This window comes from Anthonomus grandis, chromosome 22, assembly GCF_022605725.1.
Source record: "Anthonomus grandis grandis chromosome 22, icAntGran1.3, whole genome shotgun sequence".
Lineage (NCBI taxonomy): Eukaryota > Metazoa > Arthropoda > Insecta > Coleoptera > Curculionidae > Anthonomus > Anthonomus grandis.
The window spans coordinates 7484569-7496232 of record NC_065567.1 but is presented as its reverse complement, the minus strand read 5'-3'; positions in this window follow the sequence as shown (position 1 = coordinate 7496232).

The window sequence follows — 11664 nt, the reverse complement described above, 5'->3', positions numbered from 1 at the left end:
ATCTCTTCCCCTCATTCTTTGGGATCCCACCTGCTCGTGTTCGTAGCCGCGTTGCAGCGTTGGCCTTGCTGAAGCAGGTCGGCCGTTCCTGACATCAGCAGAAAAACTAGTGAGCACCCTTATTGTTCTAACACGGCCGTCCTGTGTTTGAAGCATCCCCGCGCCATTTCTGAAATTTCGAAATCCTCCGTTAACCCGAAAACCCTTGTTGTGTCAATTTTTATTAAAATATTTTAAATCGTCGTCTATTGATTTTTTTTATTGCCAATGGGATTGCCAATATTACTTCATTTAGATACGTATTTAGAAGCACTCTAAATAGTACTAGATACTGTCGATCTTTATAATGGGATTGTCATTAATATCTTATTTAAATAACATTTTACAAGCTCTAAAATATTATTTCTCAGTAAGAATGCCTGTTAGTTACTTAAAATAAATAAATTGTAGTGCATTTAATACACATATTTATAGCCTCTTTGATTGATTTTTTTTCTTTTTCTTCCTTGTTGTGAGGTTTGCCCTTTAAGCCAAATGTTAACTAATTATTGTTTGTAAAAACAATTAAATTTGTATGCTTCCAACAATAAGCAGTGCTTTATTTAATCTATTTCGACCAATCCAAACAGTGCTCCTCCCTCCTTCTTTATGTAGTGCATATCTGTCAATGGGTAGTACTGCAAGTTCCCTCCGCCAGCCAGCTGTGAATCTTCTACGGCCACACGATTCCCAACAGTAAATAAATTAGCTCGACGAAGCATTAAAGTGCTAAGCTTGCTTGTTGGTACTCTTTTGAATATGTACTTGAGCCTGTGCAAGCCTTGTTTGCATCAACAAAGTTATCCTTCGATGACGCGCCCGCCAAGAATTGCTGAGTAGCCAATAATCTCGTATTTGTAATATTTTTGGTCTGTGAAATTGAACACAGTACGCATTAGTCGCTCAACTTTACTATTGCCTCTTGGAATTTTCGTAGCATTGTGACAAAGTACAACATTTCGCACACTTAAAAAGTTTAAGAAAAAGAACGTGATGGGTGTAAATGCCGCTGCTCGGTCGGCAATTATTCTTTGTATCATTCCTGATTCGTCAAAAACAGATATTTCGGCACAAATTGAATCTTCTGATGTTTTTCTTAGGAATAGGCATTAAACGGCAAAGTTTTGAAAAGACATTGCTGTTTAACAGCACTAAAATTTGGAGTTGCTCCATTGATATCGTCTGGTCTCTCTCCATGTTGCCACTTCCCTGCTCTACGGTCAGTATGAGATTGGACTAAAACATAAGCTTGGCAATTTTTAATGTACTTTTTTTTTTACTAAGACACTGTCCCATTCTTGGCCAAAACAGTATTCACTCATTGTGCTAATACACTTAGTCCAGCCTATGTGGGATGACTCATCATGAAAATGTCGCATTGTCAAGAGTCGGGCAGCAATTGGTACAAAACACTTAGGTGTCTTCGTGTTAGTTATGGCAATATTATTTAAAACAGCGTAATCAGCATTCCTACTTGGATCATTAAATATTTCACAGAAAAAAGCGTCATTACTTTGGAATTCTCTCAATGTTTGAGTATTTGATATTTTATTTACAGGTCTTTAGCACACACACTTTTAACATATTTTTACTGTTTATGTGATTTCTGCTTAAATAGTCCACATGAGCCATTCTATGGCCGGGCCGATATTTAACTCTAAAGTCATAGTCCTGCAATTTCCCCCACCAACGCGCGACACGCGGATGTAAGTCTTTCTTAAGTGCTGTAGCGCGTACTGCATTACAATCTGTGTACAACATAAAATGAACAGGACGAACTTCACTATTTTTACTTTGCAACAGAGCACCACCTAATCCAATCGAACTTGCATCTGTATGTAACTCACAAGCTAAATCTGGATTATAAATTCGTAGTATCGGCATATCAGTCAATCTATTTACAATTAATTGTCTAGCGTTTTCACACTCAGGAGATCAAATAAACAAACTGTCTTTTCGTAACAAACCTGTTATATTGTTATTATATGTTAACACCGAAAATCCTTTAATGAACCGACGAAAATAGCTGGCATATGATACCGACGAAAATAGCACATAAACTGTCGCACATTTTTGACATCTATTGGAATAGGGGCTTAAGGTAAAGCATTTATTTTTTGCTCACTGGGCCGCACTGATCCTTCACTTAAAACAACTCCAAGATACTCAGGCAAAAAATTTGCACTTTTCGTAATTTAAAATCTTTCTACTAAAAATTTATTGTTAAAATCACGCAGATCCACACACATTCAAACATCGCCATTCTTTTTCGATATAAGAACTAGGGGACTTGCATATTCCTGTCGACTTTCACACAAATTATTTCTTTTTCTAAAAGGTCACTAATAATATTTTTTAGTTTTAGTCTTTCTTGGTAAGCCAGCCTACGAGCACGATACGCCACTGGAGTAGTGTCTTTTAATTTAATTGTCATTTCACCAGTCGTTATATGATCAGGTGTTTTATTTTCATAAAATAATAAAAGATTTCTCATTCTGGATTTTAAATCATTTGGTAAATTAAACGGATTTATCACAAGATCATTAAAACTTTTGAAACTTAACACCCGAGGAATGTTATCCAAGTCATGATGTAATTCGAGCCCATAATCACCTTTTTCAACACGTAAACAAAGTCGACTAATAACGTCCCAACCAATAATAATTAAGGTCACCATAACCCGGAATAACACTATCCGGTACGACTGCATAATTTATGTCCGAAGTTATCATCGGCATAACAGTAATAAGTACACACATGTCGACAGCATAAACAACTTGAGATCCAAATCCCGAGAAACCACGGACCTTATCGTTTGCTTTGATAGTCGCGTTTAATGTCTTTACAACCGAATATTTTATAAGGGATTCATCGGCACCGCTATCAATCAAATAAGTAAAGGAAGGCGCACTTTTTTTACAAAATAATGTTGCCACTGGAGTTGTGTTCAAATGGCGTAATTTTTTTAATAAAAACGTCTTTTTGGGTTTACCATGTACCAACAGCTCTCCTCATTGCGGCCAATTTTCTTACAGCGATTCCATGTTGGAATTTTGGAAGAGGATGCTGAAGTGTCTGGATGTGCTGTTCCTTGTTGATTTTTCTCCCCTCTTTAAGGACAAATGTCACGTTGGTGCCCTTGACGACCACAATTGAAACAAGTCCCTTTAAATTTCTTGTTTGGCCCTTCATGGCTTATATCATGCCTTTCCACAAAACGAAATTTTCGTTTAAAACTATCTTAGGCTTCTAAGGAGCGTTTTGCAATGTGCCTTGCATCAAATTCGCTCAAAAGTGACATGAGCTCTCGATTTGATTGAGGTAGTTGAATATGAAGCGAGACACACGCTTTTACATGATCTAGTCCATATTTAATCATGCTCAAATTTTTTTCCCAGGGTAGCTCGTTATGAAACCTGTATATGCTGCGAAATTTTTGATTTCCATAATCACATGAGGAATCACAATCGCGGCTACGGAGCGTAACGGCTTTAAATGCAGATTTAAATTAGGCAAATGCTGTTTTCTTATCGGGAAAAGCAGTGATAAGAAAATGAAGTCAGCACAGAAATTCTCTCATGTATCGATAATCTCTGTTTTTTAAAGCCTCGCCTGCTTTAGCGATCATTAAATTATCGCTAACTAAAACTCGTCTTTTAATTTCGTAGCATCTTCCAGCCACTCATGAATCGCATACGCACTGTTATCGTGATCGTAGCTGGTTAACTTGAATGTGGTATTCCAAGTTGACGGTTGCGCATTTGATCCATCTGCTACGAAGTTGGGTGTTGGCTGAAAACATGACGATGACATCATCGCTATCTTGTTTGTTTTGCCAACTCGGCGATCTCCTGTTGTTGGGCTGCGACGAAAGTAATTCATGTTTCTTGCCACTGTACGGTACTTTCTGATTTTTCACAATTACTAGCCGCGACACTTTCTGACGCACTATCTTCGCACGGGTTTGTTGCAATGTCCTGCGAGACATCGACACCACTTGCACAACTACCATCCGCCATTTTTTTTAACAACTTTCTTATCTGTTTATCAAGGAAAACACATTTTTGAAATTTTTTGCTATTATGTAATCAAATGTTCAAAATGATAGCTACGATATTCATAAATGGGCATAAATCAATAAGAAAGGTACTTTTACATAACATAAGTAATATATACTACATACTACATTTCATAAGTTATATCCTTACAAAATGCAAATCAAGTATCTTTTATTTAAATGGGCATGTTAATACCTACCCTCAGAAAATTAATCTTTAGGCTGGTATATTGGTAGATGGTATTATCGGCTCAATATTTATACCCGGAAATTTAAATGGCAACGAAATGCTACAAAGGTATATCGAACCACTAATAGTGCGAGAATTAGAAATTCAGAGGGATATTAATGATACACGATATTTGTATAATTATTATATTTTATATTATAGCTTTTATTTTATAAAATAACCGAAATCGGCTTAACTCTACCAACAACCGTACATCAGTGATTCTTCTTCAAAAGCGCTCTCTAATTAAAAAATAATACTTTAAATAAATAACTTTTTACACTATAGGCTATAGTCAGCATGTTATTGTTTATTCATATCGGCATTGACTTGGCAACGAACAGTCGATGATGATATCACCCATCCGCTCGAATTGGTGCCTTTATATTTCTGCTGATTTTGCCTTTTTAACAGGGATATACACCGAAATTTATCTTAAGAACGTTTACTACAATTTCAACAGGATGGAGCACATCCTTATTATGTTATTAAAACTAGAAAATTACACCAGGTCTTCAACGGATTAAATATTTATTTACCACGAAAGTAGAATCAAAACTGAACTAAAAACTACTTCTTAAAATTACGAAACAAAACCTCTATGCCCTCTTTCTCTGTTACCATAAACAAACCATTAAGATAAAAACATAAGGAACCAGCACTGGGTTCTTTTATAGCTAGACATATCAAATTACATAAATGGGTACCTTTCTGTTGACTAAAGTTCTTTTTCTTATGAAGTGATAATAATAAAAGCGAATAACTTAAAATCTAAATTACAATATAGTTCCGGTTAGGCAATGGTTGGATGATTATTATCCTAAGCAGTAAATTGAAAGAAGAGATTTTATTTATTGAATGGCCACCAAGACCTCGACCTAACACCTCTTGACATCTTTTTGTGGAGTCTGGTGTCACCTAAGATCTGGTTTTTAAAACGCAACCTAGTCAGTAAGCAACTCCAGCATAGAATAGATTAGAAATGCTGTGCTGTATCCAGAGAAACATTTGTAAATGTACGTCAAGAATTTGAAAGTAGTAAATTGTCTTCAAAATAATGGAAAACATTTTGAACATTTAACCCTTTGAAGACAGAATTAATTAAATTACGAAGAAATCAGTTAGTACCAAAAAATATTTATTTAAATGGGTATTAAAACGTAAAATAGTATTAAAAAAATAAGTGTTTATTTTTGAAAAAAAAAATAAACGGCAGTTATCTGGACTAACCACTAGTCACTCACTATGGTTTGTGGAAATCGTAAAAACAGTTCTTGTTTGGAGATGTAGCAATTAGTGACTGTAGCATCCACAAAGTAACAAAAAATTCGGTGCCACCATTTTCGTGACTTCCTATCTATTTCATACAGTGGCTTTAACATGTCAAACTTGTCGACGTACCCCATGTGCCGGTTATAATCGTTAACAAGTGATGATTCTACATCTTCTTTAGAGCCGTCTTTTTTTCTTCTAGAAGCAGTTTCCAGGTTGGCAGGATCGTGAAAATTTGAAATAAAAAGAACGCTTTTTCTATCCATCCACTTCAAGGCTACATCTCGTCCTGTAGATACCCGATAGTCCGGTTCTCCTCTTTTCAAATGCTTATCGTCACGCAAGTCGTTTGGTATATTTTTTCTGGCGGTTCCACATGCATAAATGCCTTCCAACAGTAAACTGTTTTGCAGTTCAACCGAGTTAAAAAAATTATCAAAGTATAATTTATGCTTCTTACTATTTAATTCTCTAGATAAGTCCTTTATAACCCTGGCACCTAAGGATTTTTCAGTAAGATTTAAAGCTTTACCCGTATAAATTTGAAATTGCGACATAAATCCTGTTTCGTCACTTCTTACCCACACCTTGTATCCCCTCTTGATCGGTTTCATCGGCATGTATTGTCGAATGCTGCTTCTTCCTTTGAATCGTATCATAGATTCGTCTATGGCTTGGTACTCACTTGGCATAAATGAATTTTGATAAGAATTTGATAAGGCATCAAGGAGTGGGCGAATTTTGTAAAGCTTGTCATAATTGTCATCTTGCTTTTTCGGTTCAGTTGCGTTGTTATTCAAATGTAAGTTGCTCAACAACCAGCCAAAGCGATCCCTGGACATAGCAGTACTTATATAATCATCTCTTCAATTCTGGACGACCAATAATCACGATAGCTGGGTATAGGTTTTAATCCCATCAGAAGGTTCAGACCAAGGAACACTTTTATTTCAGCTGAAGTTGTTGGGAAAAATGAACTACAATTGCCACCTTGTTTTTGAACGACATAAAGTTTAGTTTCGAATACAATTTTTTCGATCAGATCCAACGTAAACAAATGCAAAAAAATATCAGTAGGACTTTCTAGATCTTGTGGTATAACGGGTCCAGTATTTTCAGTAAATGGGTCAACCTGTGTACAAGATGTTGTCTGCTTTGTCCACTGTATTGTAGTATTTCTAAGCTGTAACTGTAATTGCGCCAAAGGAACCTCATCTTCAGATTCCCTTTCATAGTTCGGTATAACTACAGCTGCAGGTATATCTTGCTGTTCCTCGACATCTTCTACTATATCAACGTCATGGCAATGTCTTCGACTTTTCTGATACCTCTCAGATTTTTTATCAAAACCACTTCAAAATGTGAAGCAAATGCACTTGTTTACACCAAAACAAAACAATCCTTTCACACTAACCAAATATCGAAATAAAAACCGAATTTATTGCCATCTAGAGCATGCATATAATATTTCCATATAATATACTACTTAGGCAACACACTATGCACTGTGGTTAGATCAAATGACCGCTAGACGTTTACGTACAAATTTAATAAATTGTGGTTAGCTCAGCTAACCACTGGTCCTGAAAGAGGGTGAATTAAATACGAATAAACATTTCCAAATAGTGTTTTTATTTATTGTTTTCCTTGATAAATAGAGACTAATTTTGTGAAATGTGGCTTTCTATGGTATCATTAAAAAGCATTTGTCAAGAGTTTCAAGATGATATATCACTCGACCCCCTTTCAATTTAAGATTATATAAGTGTATTTCACCCTGTCCAACCGGTTGCAGATAAGGGTGAGATAATATGTTTGTTTTTGTTCCCCTTCGTTTTATAGAAAATGTTTTTGTTAAATATATCAAATAAGTCGAAGCAAAAATTGTAATTCGACACCGTAGAGACCGCACTTATCTAATTTATTACCATCGGCCTCTCTTAAATTTGAATGGTGTTAATATAAACACAGACGATGGATATTTTTTTATTTGGTTTTTTTGTCTTAAAGTCAGTTAGTTCCTTTAGAACCGTTTTCAATAGAAGATAAAACAATCTGCGTGTTTTATTTCGTATCCATCCTATTATAATTTAATAGGTTATGGGCCAGATTAACGTGAATAAGTAGGTGTAAATAATCGGTATAAAATAGTGCAATAACATTCGTGAATTAATTACCCGTATTTTTTAAGTTTTTTTTAGTGCGGCAAATTAAAAATTCCACACGAAATATTGCACAATTTAATGGTGAACGTTATAGTGTGTGGAAGTTTCGTGTAAATTCTTTGTTGGCAGAGTTAGAAGTACTTCATGTGATTGATAACATTACTCCAGAAAATCCTGACCAAGAATAGAACAAGAAAAAATTAATTGCCAAAACTACCCTTATAGACTCCTTGGAAGATTCATTTTTAAGTTTTGCTAAAGAACCTGACACAGCAAAACAAATTTTTGAGACTTTGGATGCCATATATAAAAGAAAAAGCCTAGCAACACAACTAGCTTTACGTAAACGACTACTGTCTCTTAAGCTTGTGGGAGATATGACATTGTTGAAACACTTCACCCGATTTGATGAAATAATTGATGAGCTTACTGCTGCAGGATAAGGCTGTTAAAGTTTCACATCTATTACTTACATTGCCCTCATCATATGATGGTGTAATAACGGCCTTAGAAACTTTGAGTGAATATAATATAACCTTGGCATTTGTAAAAATTCGTCTCCTGATCTTTCAAGAAACATCTACAAGTTTTAAAGTTTTAAACATTTATTCAAAAGCCGAAAAAGCACTTTAAGAGGATCAAAAAGGTTGGTAAAGAAAAATCAGCTTTAAAATCTTCAAATATGAAATGTGATCATTGTGGTCGAAATAATCACATCAAAAAGGATGTCTTAAAAAATACTGTATCACATATTTGATGTTGGTACTTTTGGCAGCTCTTAGGATTTTGGAAATGGATGTAAAAAGCCTTCCTTTGTTCCATAATTTCTCTTATTATACAGGCATGATATACAACAAGAAATATATTTTTCAACATATTGTCTCATTTGAGCGAACCAATAGTCGGTCTAATGTACTTTCTATTCCAAAATGACCAAAGTCATTGTATGAAGGTGTTACCACTTGTTGTCTAATTGCTTCTGGAACTCACCCTATATACCCACAAAATTTCTTTAACGGTATACGGTATACTCGACGATCTCTTAAGCAGTAATTTTTATAAGCATATCGTTCATATTTGGTCTGTGGGAGTTTTGATAAAACTTTATAGATGTCTTTAATTTTATCGTCTGTAACTTATTCTGAGGGTACCCAGTCAGTTTCCTCGATTCATAAAACAGTGTTCGCTTTTTGATTACAGGGATTACGGCTCAAAGCGTCAACATGCTTCATTCTGTCTGCAGGTCTATATTGGACATCAAAAGTAAACTCTACCACCAATTGGTGGTATTGTTTCTTTTTACTACCTTTTAATGAATTACAACACTACTTGTCACTGAGGCGTTTACAGACAAACTGATTTGTGAAAGTATTAGTTTCCTTTTTTTTTATAAGAATATACCACATTCTTCTAAAAGATGTTTGCCAGATGTCTAACACTGCTTAAACATCCCTGTTTTAAAGAATTTTTAATAGTGTTAAATATTCTCAAATAAAACTCACGTTTTACACAAGTAGTTTTTTTGTATATTCTTATGTAAATATCATTTTTCCGACTTCCAAAAAGCCTTTGATCGGATAGATCACTATATTTTGCTGCATAAATTAACTCAGTATGGTTTTTCAGGGAGAATATTTAATTTATTTCATTCCTACTTGATTGGTAGATCTCAATATGTGGAATATGAGGGCTTTAAACCGAAACTTTTTAACGTAACGTCGGGTGTGCCACAGGGCTCGAACCTGGGTCCGCTCCTGTTTAGTTTTTTTATAAATGACTTATAAATGATTGAGTCACTCACTTGTCATAGGCTGGCTTTTGCCGATGATTTGAAGCTATATTTAAATGTATATGGTTTGGAGGATTGTGTTTTTCTTCAGAACTGTCTAAATACATTGGAGGTATGGTGCACTGTTAACAGGTTAGGCTTGAATGCGGCTAAATGTAGTGTGGTCAGTTACTCTAGATCAAAAACTTTCTTAAATTTTAATTACTTTATTAATGATACTATTTTGAGTAGATTAGAGCAAATAACTGATCTTGGTATCACCTTTGACTTTGAATTTCCATTCGTTCCACACTTCAACAACATAGTCAAGTCAGCCCTGAGAAGGCTTGGGTTCATAATTAGAAGTTCTCAGAGTGTTACTTTGGAATCTACATTAAGCTTTTCTGTTGCTTTGTGAGATCAAAACTGGAGTTTGGCTGCATTATATGGAACCCGCTTTATCAGAATCATGTTGGTCTCCTTGAATCTGTTCAGCGTAGATTTGCTAAGTTTTTGGCCTTCAGGCAGGATGGCATATATCCGGTAAGAGGGTTTGATCATCGGCAACTATTGGAACGCTCCAATCTACATCCATTACATCTCAGAAGAATGATCTTCTGTATAAAATTCCTGCATGGGTTACTGAATGGATTCATTGATGGTCCTGTACTTCTTTCTGGTGTACGTTTCATGGTGCCTAGGCTTAATGCTAGACATCCCCTAACATTCTTTCTGCCAATGCCTCTACTAACATCCTGTTGAAATCGCCACTATATACAATATGCGCTATATTTAATCGGATCTGTCATGTGGTGATATAAATTTCTCTCCTGTTCATGTGATTGTTGAGATCTCGGTGGATCATTACTCTTAGGATTAAGACCCATGTGTTTAAGTTATAGTTAGTAGGTATATTGCAGTTAATTTAATTTAATTTAATTTTCTTGAATATGTGATTATCTTGTTAAACTTTTATAATTGGGTTTTTATATTATATTAATAGTTATTTATTCTAATTTTTTGAATAACTTTTGAGATTGTGACTTTACTTTTTTTCTTTTCTTTTCATTCTTTTAGGTTTGTTTGTCTGTGTTTTTTTTAACTATCTTTTTCATTGTTTTGCACCTGTTTCCTGTTATTGGGCAAGTTGCCTGTTGGATATAAAGGCTTATTATTATTATTATAAAGGCTTATTATTATTTTTCAACAAATAATTTTCGCATATCCGTTGATTACTATACCAGGTATTACAATTCGTAACCTCCTCTTAGTAAAATTCCATCATTGAAACAAAATTCCTCTTGAAATGTTCGACAATATTTGACTCGTTCTTGCCAATTATTATTTTTTATACCGTCTTTTATTTTTAAAATATCATCATTTGCCGACACTTCGCGAATTTTTATATAAGGTTACAGCTACTGGTCGAGAGTACCCAATTATTTAATAAACATAATCATGGTCTTTAAATAATGACTTGATTTGGCTGACACAATCGTGATAACGGGTCCTCTATATTAGACTTCCCTGGCTGGTAGATAATTTTATATTTAAATGATTGTAACCTTAAAACTCACCTTTCTATGCGAGCCCATGGTCGTGATTTGGGTCCAAATATGGTCTCCAAAGGTTTATGATCAGTAACAAGTTCGAATTCTTTCTCATACAAATATATCCTGAAATGCTCTACTGCCCATACTAATGCGAGTGCTTCTTTTTCTGTCTGACAATAACGCTTTTCTACATCGGTTAAGCTTTTCTTTCCAAATGCAATAATTCTAGCTCCTTTTCTATCCGTTTAAATAAGTTCCTTTAACTTCCTAACACTTCTTTTTGTTCAGTTTCCCAGAATTTTTCAATATTGGCATGTTTTGATAGCTTTAGTCTGAGTAGTTGTCTTAAAGGCTTTGTTAAAGTTGCTAACTTCGGAACCCATTTTCCAATAAAATTAAAAAACGAGAAAATCCCACAAAACTATGAACCTCATCTATGTTTAAAGGTGTTCTAAATAACTAGGTGTTGTATATTTGATATAGGAGTCTAATGGTTTAACACCATTTTCTGATAACATGTGACCAAGAAACTTAATTTCTAATACTTTAAAAATATATTTGTCATGATTTAATAAAACATT